The 12,299-nt window shown below is 39.8% G+C and overlaps 1 protein-coding gene across 4 annotated transcripts in view; it reads right to left on the reverse strand.

The window, feature by feature from the left end:
* Nucleotides 1–10,100, reverse strand: part of LOC107034531 (NACHT, LRR and PYD domains-containing protein 12) — a 40,498-nt gene extending 30,398 nt beyond the window's left edge. For 2 of the 4 annotated variants that reach the window (XM_072956079.1, XM_015247841.3), the window contains exons 1-2: nucleotides 9,825–10,100; nucleotides 8,508–8,575 (exon numbers count right to left, since the gene is read on the reverse strand). The gene's annotated coding sequence lies outside the window, so the exon portion shown is untranslated. Of the gene's footprint in view, nucleotides 1–8,507; nucleotides 8,576–9,564; nucleotides 9,627–9,824 lie in introns of those variants that run through there. The other 2 variants (XM_072956080.1, XM_015247842.3) reach the window with 1 other exon arrangement.
* Between the last annotated feature and the right edge of the window lie 2,199 nt (nucleotides 10,101–12,299).

The raw sequence follows: 12,299 nt of genomic DNA on the forward strand, positions 1-12,299 counted from the left end.
AGGGAAAAATTTTTTTCTATTTCTTTAATGTTATATCTATACTAGACAATATAATCATTTCATGATGTAAGTCATATCATTACGTTGTACACTTTAAACTTATACAGTGCTGTATGTCAATTACATCTCAATAAAACTGAGGAAAAAAGAAATTAAAAAATATATGAGAGAGTAAGTTACAGTCAACAGACTTTTAGGGAATGATGGGAATATTTTATAACAGGTTATCAGATGCAGTTAGAGTAAAATGCTGTCAGATGGCCCAAATTTCAGAATGGGAAAGTAGTAGCCATTGTACTAGGATTTCCACTAGAACAAATGGAATCTTTATGCAAAGTACTAAAAGATGCCCTCCCCAAGAAGACAAATCAAAGTAAGATGTCTCCTCTGGGCAGCTGAATTACAAAAGGGTAAAACTGTGCTTCTTCCTCTGGCCTGGAGGAACACCAAGCTAGGGAAAACAAGTTTGAGAGCAGGGTATGGGCTAATTTCAGTCCCCATTCATACCCTTGGCTGTGTGTCTTTTCAGTCAATAAACTGTACAACTTTTCATGGTGACTTTACATGGTATGCGTGCTGCCAATAACAGAGGAGAGAAATGCTACAAATTTAAATCTCATCTCTAAGCCTAAAATAAGACTCTGTGCTTTTTTATTGATATAACTCACATATCATAAAATTCACCCTTTTAAAGTGTATAATTCAATGCTTTATAAGTACACTCACAAAGTTTTATAACCATTACCACTATTTAATTACAGAGCGTTTTCATCACCCCAAAAAGAGATGCTGTACCCATTAAGCAAACACTTCCTATTCTCCCTTCTCCCAGGACCTGGCAATCACAATTCTACTTTATGTCTCTAAGGATTTGCCTGTTCTGGACATTTCGTATAAATGGAATCATACAATATGTAGCCTTTGTGTCTGGCTTTGTTTACTCAGCATAATGTTTTCAAGGTTCATCCATGTTGTAGTGTTTATCAGTACTTCATTCTTTTTATGACTGAATAATAATCTATTTCACATCCACTAGAACAGCTATAATTTTAAAAATGGAAAATGCCAAGATGTGGAAAAATCAGATCCCTCATACATTGCCAATAGGAATATAAAATGCTGCAGCCACTATGGAAAATTTTGACATTTCCTCAATAAATTAAACATAGGATTACCATGGGATCTAGTAACTCCACTCCCAGATATATACCCAAAAGGATTGAAAACAGGTATTTTAAAAAAATTTGTACAAGAATATTCAAAGAAACACCATACATAACAGCAAAAAGGTGGAAATAACCCCAATGTCTATCAACTGATGAACTGAATAAATAAAATGTGGTATATACTTACAGCAGAATATTATCCAGCCATAAGAAGGAACAAAGTACTGATAAATGTTACAATATAGATGAAGCTTGAAAACATGCTATGTGAAGGAAGTATGATTCCATTTATATGAAATGAACGTAACAGGCAAATCCATAGAGACAGAAAGTAGAGTAGTGGTTGCCAGGGTTGTGGGCAAAGGGGAATTGGTAGAGACTGCTAATGGTTATGCGATCTCTGTTTGGGATGTTGGAAATATTCTGGAATTAGTGGTAATGGTTGCACAGAATTGTGAATATACTGGAAATCACTAAGTTGTACACTTTAAAAAGGTGGATTTTATGGTATGTAAATAAAATCAATCAATATTAATTTAATAAAGTCAATAAACTAAACTTGCAGTAATCATTTTACAACATATACCTATATTAAATCATTATGTTGTCCATCTAAAATTAATACAGAGTTATATGTCAATTATAGCTCTATTAAAAATAGAAAAAGAGGCACAAAAACAGATATGGATCAATGGAACAGAACAGAGAGGCCAGAAATAAACCCACATATCTACGGTCAATTAATCTTCGACAAAGGAGGCAAGAATATACAATGGAGAAAAGACAGTCTCTTACGGCTAGTGGTGTTTGGAAAGCTGGACAGCCACATGTAAATCAGTGAATTAAGAACACTCCCTCACACCATACACAAAAATAAACTCAAAATGGTTTAAAGACTTAAATATAAGACAAGACATCATAAAAACTCCTAGAAGAGAACATGGGCAAAACATTCTCTGACATAAATTGTAGCAACGTTTTCTTAGGTCAGTCTCCCAGTGCAATAGAAATAAAAGCAAAAATAAACAAATGGGACCTAATCAAACTTATAAGCTTTTGCACAGCAAAGGAAACCGTAACAAAATGAAAAGACAACCTATGGACTGGGAGGAAATATTTGCAAACCATGTAACCAACAAGGACATAATTTCCAAAATACACAAACAGCTCATACAACTCAATAGCAAAAAAACAAACAACCCAATCAAAAAATGGGCAGAAGACCTAAACAGACATTTCTCCAAATAAGACATACAGATGACCAATAGGCACATGACAAGATGCTCAATATCACTAATTATCAGAGAAATGCAAATCAAAACTACTATGAAGTATCACCTCATACTGGTCAGAATGGCCATCATTAAAAAGTCTACAAACAATAGGGGGAGGATAGCGCTCAGTGGTAGAGTGCATACCTAGCGTGTACGAGGTCCTGGGTTCAATCCCTAGTACCTCCATAATAAATAAATAAACTAACCAAATAGATGAACCTAATTACCACCCCCTGCAAAAAGGCAATTAAAAAATTTTAAAGTCTACAAATAATAAATGCTGGAGAGGATATGGAGAAAAGGGAACCCTCCTACATTGTTGGTGGGAATGTAATTTGGTGCAGCCACTATGGAGGACAGTATGGAGGTTCCTTAAAAAACTAAAAATAAACTTACCGTCTGATCCAGCAATCCCACTCCTGGGCATATATCCAGAGAAAACTGTAATTCCAAAAGACACATGCACCCTAACGTTCATAGAAGCACTATTTACAATAGCCAAAACATGGAAACAACCTAAATGTCCATTTACAGATGACTGGATAAAGAAGATGTGGTATATACATACAATAAAGTATTACTCAGCCATAAAAAATGACATAATGCCATTTGCAGCAACATGGATTATATATTAAGAGAAGTAAGTAGAGATTATCATGTTAACTGAAGTCAGATAAGGATAAATATCATATGATATCACTTATATGTGGCACCTAAAAAAAGATACAAATTTTATTTACAAACCAGAAATAGACTCCCAGACATAGAAAACAGACTATGGTTACCAACTGGGAAAGGTGGGGAGGGATAAATTAGGAGTGTGGAATTAACAGATACACACTACCACACATAAAATAGATAAACAACAAGGACCTACTGTATAGTACAGGGAACTATATTCAATTTCTTATAATAAGCTATAATGGAAAAGAATCTGAAAATATATGTATATATGCATGTATAGGTATAACTGAATTGCTTTGCTGTATACCTGAAAGCAACACTGTAAGTCAATTACACTTCAATAAAAAATAAAGTTAAAAAAAAACAAAATTGGCCTAAGAAATAGAAAACTTAAACAGACCAATTAATTGTAGAAGAATGTGAAATTACAATAACCTACCTCAAAAATCACTAGCCCCAAAAAGTTTTGTGGGAGACTTTGATCAAACCATCTAGGAACAGATTAATCAAACTTTATATAAAATTTTCCATAGCAAAGTAAAAGAAAAGAAATGACAACATACAGCCATAAGACTAGTATAATCTTGATACCAAAACTGACAAGTAAAGGGAAAGAAATGCTAGGTCTATCTCACTTATGAACCTAGATATAAAAATGCATAACCTTAATACCAAAATCAGTCAAGCACAGGAAAACTATAGGTCATTATTTTTCACAGGGATGTTGACAGTATTTTTGGTGGGACAGTTCTTCATTTAGCGTCCCTGATCTCTATTCACTAAATGCCAGGACTCCCCACACACACCCAGTAAACTGTGGCAACCAAAATCACCTTCAGACATTTCCAAATGTTTACTGGAGTGGCTCAACCCTAGGCTGAGGATCAATGCTATAGGCAATTTCATTTATGAACACAGATACAAAACTGCTAAACAAAAGATTAGTCCCTCAAATCCTGCAGTACATTAAAAATACACATCATACCCTGATAAGTTAATCCTAGGAATGCAGGGTAGCTTTAACGTTTACAGATCTGTCAATGTGGAACAGGGAACCAGTTCCTTACTTGGCAGGGAGAGTTAAGCATTTATCCTGTCTTTTCTATAGGAACTGTATTTTAGGCTTACCAAATAGCCCTAGTAACTAAGGGATAGTTCTTAACAGAGGTATGCTAGCTAATAAACTTAGAAAGAATATGAAAATTAGAAAAATCATAATTTTGAAGTCCTTAATGAAATAATTGGTTCACATAACAGTTATCAACTGAACGGTAAAGCCATTAGATGAAAGCGTGGTGGGAGAACTTTACAATGACAGGATCAGATTATCACCACTTCAATTCACTTTAGTATCACTAAGAGTGAGACAAGCAAACATTATGCAAAAAGAAAGCACATGGTATCAACCATGAAATAGTCTTAAATAATATGAATCTGAATCTAATCAAGCATTTAGATCTATCTTTCAGTCAACAGGAAATACAAGCAATACAGAAACAAGTGAAATAGCATCTCAAGAAAGTAATCAGCTAAATCCAGAATGTGGGAGAGTCTACAGAACAAATGCCAGATTTCTTCAACAGGCCAATGGCATGAAAATAAGAGAGGAGGTGTTTTTCTGTTTTAGTTTTTTAAAAGAAACTTAAAGGAAACATAAGACATATAACTTAATACAATGAGTTGACCTTGGCTGTTGAGTCCTGATCGGAACAAATTCCAATGGTAAAAACATTTTTTAGACAATTGGAAAAATCTGAAGATATGCTGGGTATTAGTGTGATAATGGAACTATGATTGTATGAGAAAATGTCCTTTTGCTATATTTTTTGTGATGTATACTGAAATATTTAGGAGTGAAATTATATGATATTCAAGATTAGTGTAAAATATCCCATGGCAAAATGTTGATGGCTATTAAAACTCAGTTATAGGTACATGGGGGTTTATAGTACTCTCTACTGTCATTTATGTTTGGAAATTACCATAATATAAAGGCTTTAAAAAGCTATCAATGCAATTCAATGCATTAACCCTTTAAAGGGGAAAAAACTATACATCCAACTTACAGGTGAAAAAGCAATTGATAAAATTTTATGCCCATTCTTGCTTTTTAAAAGTCTTAAAAAAGTAGGAATTAAAGAAAACTTATTTGACTTAATAAAGGGCAACTGTCAGTAACTCACACTAAGGAGCATAGTTGAAATTTTAGAAGCACTCCCATTAAAGAGAGGAATAAGATAAGGATATCTGATATCATTGCTACTATTCAATCCTATGCTGACAGTACTAGCCAATGCATTCAGATAAGAAAAATACACATGGTATACAGACTGAAGCCAAAGAGAAAAAACTATCCATATTTGCACATAATCTGTTTGCTAACCTAGAAAATCTAACAGACTCAATGAACAAACTATTAGGAAAAAAAAAGGAATTCAGTAAAGTTCTTGGACACAATTTCAAACAAAAAACAATAGTTATCTTACATACCTTTAGCTATAAAATGAAAGCAAAAATCCTATTATAGTAGCAATAAAAGTTATAAAGCATCTAGAAATAGCCCAAACAAGATATGTTCAAGACATTTTTAGGATGGCAAAAAATGATGAAACATTATTAAAGGACTTAAAAATTTGAATAAATGGAGAGCCATACCACATTTATTCATATAAAGGAAGACTCATAAATGTAAAGATGTCAATCATCCCGTTAACTCTGTAAATTCAAAGCAATGCCAACAAAAAGACCAATAAGATTCTATATGGGTATGATAATATGATTCTAAAATCCATATAAAAAGTAAACATGCAAGAATAACACAAAATTGAAAAAAAGATGGCTTTCCATTACAGATATCAAACATAAAACTATAGAAATTTAAAGTGTGGTATAAATGCAGGTATAAATAAATGGATCAGTAAAACCAAATAAAGAATCCTGAAACAAAACTAAATATGCGTAAGAATCTAGTACTAAAGGTAGCATTTAGAAGTGAGTAGATAAACGAAAGAGGGAGACATGTACAAGGATATACATGGCAAAACATTTTGTATTAGCAAAAACTTGGAAATAACCATGTCAATGGGGAAAATGGCTACACAAATTATAATGTATCTATTTGGTAGAATACTATGTGCAACAGTGAAAAAGAACAAGTTAGACTCACATGTGCTAACATGAAAAGTTCTTTAAGTTCAGTTAAACAATGGGTAGGGAGGGGGAGAATCAGGGTGGAAATCAGTGATGACCAAAGGGGGTTTTAATCCTCTAAAAGAAAAATGTATTCATGTGTCATACATATAATAAACTCAATAAATAAGAAATTTAAAAGCTGCATAACAATATGAATGAGTCAAGCTAAGTAAAAACTTATATATATAGAAATATTTATTCATGTAAATGCATGGAAAGGGGACTCTAAGGATACTCACTAAACTGCTGACAGTTTTTTTGTTTTATTTTTTGGGGGGAGTTTGACGGTGGGAGTGGCAAATATGGAAGGAGCAGAAAAGGCAAGTTTCAAGATTTACTCTCTGTATACCTGTGTATTATTTCAATCTTTTACCGTGAAAACATACTTATATATTATTGTGTGATTAAAAAATAAAGACATGAAAAAAGTCAAAGACACTGTTAAGTGAAAAAAGCTAGTTGCTATAATATATATATATAATTCTTTTGTATACGTAGGTAATAACGTATATACCTATTGTATTATATATGTGTACATATACAACGCATACAGACAAAAATACAAATTGGATTTTCACAATTTATATACTTGTCACTTATTCTGTTATAATGAGCATATAGTTATGCATTACTTAAGAAACACTATGGTAATTATTTTGCAATATATACATATATCAAATCATTATGTTGTACACCTTGAACTATGTAATGTTATATATCAATTATATCTCAATAAAACTGGGAAGGGAAGAAACATATAAACACAGATAAACCTAATCATGTCATTCACCCAATCAAAGCCCTTCAGTAGGAGTAGTCCCACTGCTCTTAGGATGTGGCCCAAAATAACTAAGGGGGCCTGCCATTCAGCCTCAGCTCACAATACTCTCCCCCTTGCTTAATATGCTTTAGTTGTAGGAGACACCTTTCAGTTCTTCAAGTCCCTTATACATGTTCTAGCTTCAAGTCTCTGCACATGCTGTTTGTTTCCTCTACCTGGAACACTTCCTCCATTCATCCTTCCTCCACCTCCTTCTACCCCAGTTGATCCTTCAGTTCTCATCACTTCTTCAGAGGAGCCTTCCCTGACATTCCACACAGGGTCAGGTCCTCCTGGTATAAATACTTACAGAACCCTTATTTTTCCTTTACAGCTCTTATCTCAATTTGCAGTTTTCTATTTATAGATGGGATTTTTAATGTCCGTTCTCTCTCCTACTAGGCTGTAAGCTCCATGAGAGCAGGACTTTTGTCTGTCTTGTTATATCCTGACATTTAGTAAGAGCTCAGTAAATATTTGTGAAGTAAATGACTGCTCTCTGTTAATCAGGGTGGACCTTAGCTTGGCACTAGCTCTCCATTCCAACCCATGCCATCAGATAAGCAACCTCAATGACTATGGATGACTCACTCAACATTGCTGCCTCACTGTCCCTTGATCTCTACTTCTACAACCTCTGACCACATACCATTTCACATGCCATTTCTAGCTATTAGTGTCCTAGATCACCCGATAAACATAGAGCTGCTCCACTTTAGAACTCCTGGACTCCACTAACCCAATCTCTGTCTACAACCTTCTACCCCTATTACTTCTTGGTTCTCAGAATACCCACTCCTTATTCTCATCAAGATCTCCTATCCTTTGACATCTCCTATTCTTCAGTTCATTATCACCTCATTGCTCAACTACCTATCCAGTCTAAATGCCACAGTACACCACTTCAAACACTCTTGTCAGCAGCCTCACTGCTCTAATCCATTTTAATCTGCCATTTATGGAGCTACTATGAGTTATTATGGGCCACTCTACATATATTATTTCTGTAACTTCTCATAACACCTATATTAGGTAGGGACTGCTATTATCCCCTTTTACAGATCAGGAAAAGGATTCTTAAAGAGGTGAAGTAACTTGTTCAAGATCACACAATTAGAAAGCGGTGGGATCTGAATGAGGTCTGTCCAACAGAGATCTGTCTGACACCAAGGTCTGTGCTCTGAACCAGTAGGTTACTTTGCCTCTCAGAGGGAGCAGTAACTCTGACTGCAACATAGAGAATGAAAGGGAAGGAAGCAGGCAAGTGCAAAGGCTTGAAGACTGAGGCAGCAATCCAGGTGAGAGTTGATGTTGGGCTAATCCTTATCCATCAGAACCCTGGAAATAATTCAAACTATAAGTCCCACTTACTTTCAGGAGTGTGACTTTACAGGATGGACCTGGTGGACTTTGGCTGAGGACGGCACAGCTAGGTGTGCCTAGAAGAGACCAAAAAGAAATCAGCAGTTTAATACATTCTTTCAGAATACAATTTTTACTTAATGTGCATGTACATATATACTTCCAGGTAAGCTGTCATTTATTAAATGCTTCCATGCGCTGGGAATTTATTATAGTCTTATTTACACTTCTAACTGTGCTGAGCTACTCTCCCATTTTATAAATGAGGAAAGTGGGGCTCACGAAGATCAGGGAAATGGCTTCCCATCACACAGTTAGTTAATGGTAAAGATGGGATCAGAACCCAAATCCACCTACCCAGCGCAACCTTAAGAGTCACACTCTCCACACTCTACCCAAGCTGTTGAGACCTTTGGGCGCAGAAGGGACGGGGCAGGTTGGAGGGGTAGGGTTAGGATCCAACCAGGAAGCGCTGCTAAGCCCTGCGCTCCGACCTTAGCGAGAGCGGGGAGCTGACCAGCACTGCCGAGGCCGGTGCCCAAAGCCGGGCTGACCAGCCGCTGGCTCCGGGGACCTGGTCGCGAGGTCCAGCATCGGGGCTGGATGGGGAAGGCCACGGGGACGCCCGTGCGGCCGTACCCTGGGGAGGACCCCGTTCTATACGCCCACTCTAACGGCGCCACGTCCCAGAGGAACGGCCAAGCCGGCCTCGAAGCCACCAAGCCCAGGATGGGCCCACAGAGAGCGGAGGCAACAGCTCGGTCACCTGTTCTGCTCCCCCCTCGCGGAATCACAAGACCCAGTGGCAAATGCCAAAGTCACACATTTGGGTTTCCCCCTCACTTTCTGCCAGGATCTGGGGTCTACCGATGCCCGTCCGTGGGCCGAGGAACCCTCTCCACTGACACGCAAACCATCTGCCTTTTTTTTTTTTTTTGAGGAGATAGTCAGTAGTTTTCCTTAGATTTTCAAACGGGTCAGGTCCACCCTCCCCTCACCGCAAAAAATTTAAAAGTTAAGAATGCTGACTGGAAGCTGTCAGCCGGAGCTTCTCTAACATCTTTACCTCAGTCCTGCACGCTCGCAGTGTCAGTCCCCACCCCCGGCGTCACTCAGCATTCCTTTCCGTTCTCTCCTCCCCCCTCACGCACGCCTACACGCACGCACCCCCCACGCAGGCCCCCCACGCACGCGCCGCACGCACGCGCTACTATTCTCCACACATATCACCATAAACCGCTGCACGCACGCATGACCCCCCGCGACCCTTCGCGCACACGCGCATTCCACCAGTCCTGTGCCCCCCCCCCCCCGCAACGTACGCACCTCAGGAAGCCCTCCACACGCGCATCTTCGGGAGCCTCTCCCGTCACTCCTCTCTCCTTTCCAGGACGAGCTTCCGGGCCTGGCGGCCGGGCCCTCCCTGCTCCTAGCTTCGAGGGCAGCGAGGTCCCTCCCCAGCTCGCTGAGCTCACCCCGCCCGAGCCTGCGGCAGGCCCGTCAGACTGGGCGGCCGCGTCCCTCCTCACATCCCAGGAGACACCGGGCGGGGTGTGGCACCACCCACGCTCGGCCACCAGGGCCTTCAGATGACTGGGAGGCCAGCCGCTCAGCTGGAGGGAACTCCCTCGATTTCCTGTCCCTCCGGCTGGAGTGGGCGGGGGTGGGGGTGCGGCGGGAGGCTTTCTTCGTCCTCGCTGGGAAAAGCGCACACCTGGTTCCCAAAGCCAGTTTACCCTTCCTCTCCTTCCTGCCAGAGGGAAGGGATTCGGAGGGAGAGCCAAGGTCTTTGGGGCGGAGAAGGGGAAATGACTCAGAGAGGAGGCGGCTCAGAGGGAGGGGCCGGCCTGAAAAGGGGGGCGCATTAGAGAGCGGGAGGGAAAAGGGAGGAGAAAAGAGGATGGGAAAACCGCGGCGGGAGCGGTTTTGAGGGTGTCTAGCGCAGTCCTAGGAATCCCGTCTGATCAGCCACGAATCCAGGAGCCGCTAGGCTGTGTCTTTTCTTCGGTGCTGAACCTTAACGCCAAAGATAGCCAGGGCCAAGATCCTTACTAGCAGCTACTGGGCATCACTGAATCTGCTGGTCTGGGCGAGGGCACAGGGATTAACTCTCCATGTTCTTCGGAGCCAATAATGGGCTTTACCGCATAGTGTTGCTGGGTGAATTGTATTATTTAGTATATCTTAAGTGCTTACAATAGTGTCAGGGACACTGTAAGCCATCAATCAGTGATAGCTCTTATTATTACAAAGATGTTCATTTGTTGGTGGTCTGTCTCCCGTCTAGATTTTGAGAACATGAGAACAGAGATTATCTATTTTATTCATCACTGAACTCTAGCACTTGACACAAAGAGGCTATCAATAAATTACTTGTTGAATGAATGAGTGAGTGAATGATAACTTGGACTAATGGCTATGCCAAGACCCTCTCTTCTGACACGTAAGGGAAACATTTGTGGAAGTTTGAGGAAGAAGGGCTATGATCGGGAAAGGTGGCACCTAGGGCCCTTGTTGGTTGCTATATCAAGTGACTACCTCTGCCCTGGGAAAATGAAATGTCTTCGGCAATTTCCTATGTGGACACATGGAAGACTGTCAGACAGCTGACCTGAAATTTGAAAATGAGACGTGGCTAGCTAGAGCAGTATTTGCATCTTGTAGAGTTAGTATAGAAGGATGGGGGAGAGGGCTGAAGTGGAAAGCTCAAAAATAATGGTGGTAGATGTTAGTGGGGGAGATTGGCAGGGGAGCTCTGAGTGAACCAAAGTGTGTATGGAGGAGTATAGTCATCCCAAAAGGAAATCTGATGAAAGTCTTAAAATGACAGGAATGTTATCCTCTTCTCTGTTCCAGTCATAGGGTTCCTGATGACCTGTCCTCATGTTCCAACATTCTTGGTGTAGGTATGCAAAGTAGGCTCTTACCACTTTATTCACTAAATTTACATTCATGGAAATTAATACTGTTAGAGCTAGAAATTACTCATACATTACAATTGATGGTTGAAAAACTAAGGTCCAGAGATAGATAGCAAAGGACTTGGGCTTTAGGATTCTCTGGCCTTGGTACTGAATCTTACAGGGCCTGAATTTGTTATGCATCCCATTATTCCTTTAATCCCTGCCTCGCCCCATCCCAAACCCCAAAGAGACTGAGAAGAATGAAAGGACATAAATAGAAGGTCAGCAGAAAGGAAGAAGAAAGGAAATTCCTCAACAGATTCCTCATTTTATTGCCTTTTGGTTCCTCCCAGAGAAGGTACCTGGGCCTTCAGCTAGCTGCCGTAGAACAGCTTCACCATGGTACCCTGGAAGCTTTGCACTATCTACATAAGCCCTGCAGGCAAAGGCTTGAACCACAGCTAGTGAGTGTTGGCAAAACACCTGTGATCCTCCCAGACCACAGGAAGATGGGAAGCCTACAAGAATCTGCTTTAAGGCCATCTCCCTCTCACCTCCTTGTCTCCCAGAGCTGTCCCCTGGGAGAATGTCCAGAGACAGTTTTTCATCACCTCCCACCTGCTGGGATCTGATGAGGTAAGAGTCTTCCTGACTCATCCCCCTCAGCATAAAGCTACAGACTATAAAGCCATTTAGCTGCAGTCTAGAATTGGCTTCCTAGCAACTAGATATCCCACAACTACCGTTGTAGTCTTCTGGACCCTTTTATTCCAGTGTCATCCTTTTTGGTGTTTGGAACAGGGACCGCTGGGAGCAGGAACTTTTGGCTACATTTTCTTTCACTGTGTAAATAATAAACTGTTTGAATCTAAAAGTAATTCTTTGTATCTTTACCTGC

This window comes from Vicugna pacos, chromosome X (assembly GCF_048564905.1).
Source record: "Vicugna pacos chromosome X, VicPac4, whole genome shotgun sequence".
Lineage (NCBI taxonomy): Eukaryota > Metazoa > Chordata > Mammalia > Artiodactyla > Camelidae > Vicugna > Vicugna pacos.